Source organism: Dendrobates tinctorius, unplaced genomic scaffold, assembly GCF_039654945.1.
Source record: "Dendrobates tinctorius isolate UK_male_01 unplaced genomic scaffold, ASM3965494v1 ptg000070l, whole genome shotgun sequence".
Lineage (NCBI taxonomy): Eukaryota > Metazoa > Chordata > Amphibia > Anura > Dendrobatidae > Dendrobates > Dendrobates tinctorius.
The window spans coordinates 19,665,001-19,665,310 of record NW_027361738.1 but is presented as its reverse complement, the minus strand read 5'-3'; positions in this window follow the sequence as shown (position 1 = coordinate 19,665,310).

Sequence of the window (310 nt, the reverse complement as noted above, 5' to 3'; positions counted from 1 at the left end):
AGTATCCTGATCTGTTCTATAAAGTGTACATATCTCTAATACAAATAGAGATCTGTCTCTCCCCTACTGACACATAGTAGCAGGATGCTAATTGTCTAATCATTCTAGAATTACCATACATTCTACTGGAATTAATACATTCCACTGTTACAATCAAGGATTCAGAGAAATTATAATTAATGTAAAACAAATACACTAAATCCTACCAATGTATTATCAATACAGGTGAAATACAGAAAACAGAGAAAGTAGAGAAAACTAAACTAAGATTATGATTAACAGATATAATATGTTATGTACAGACTAGTTA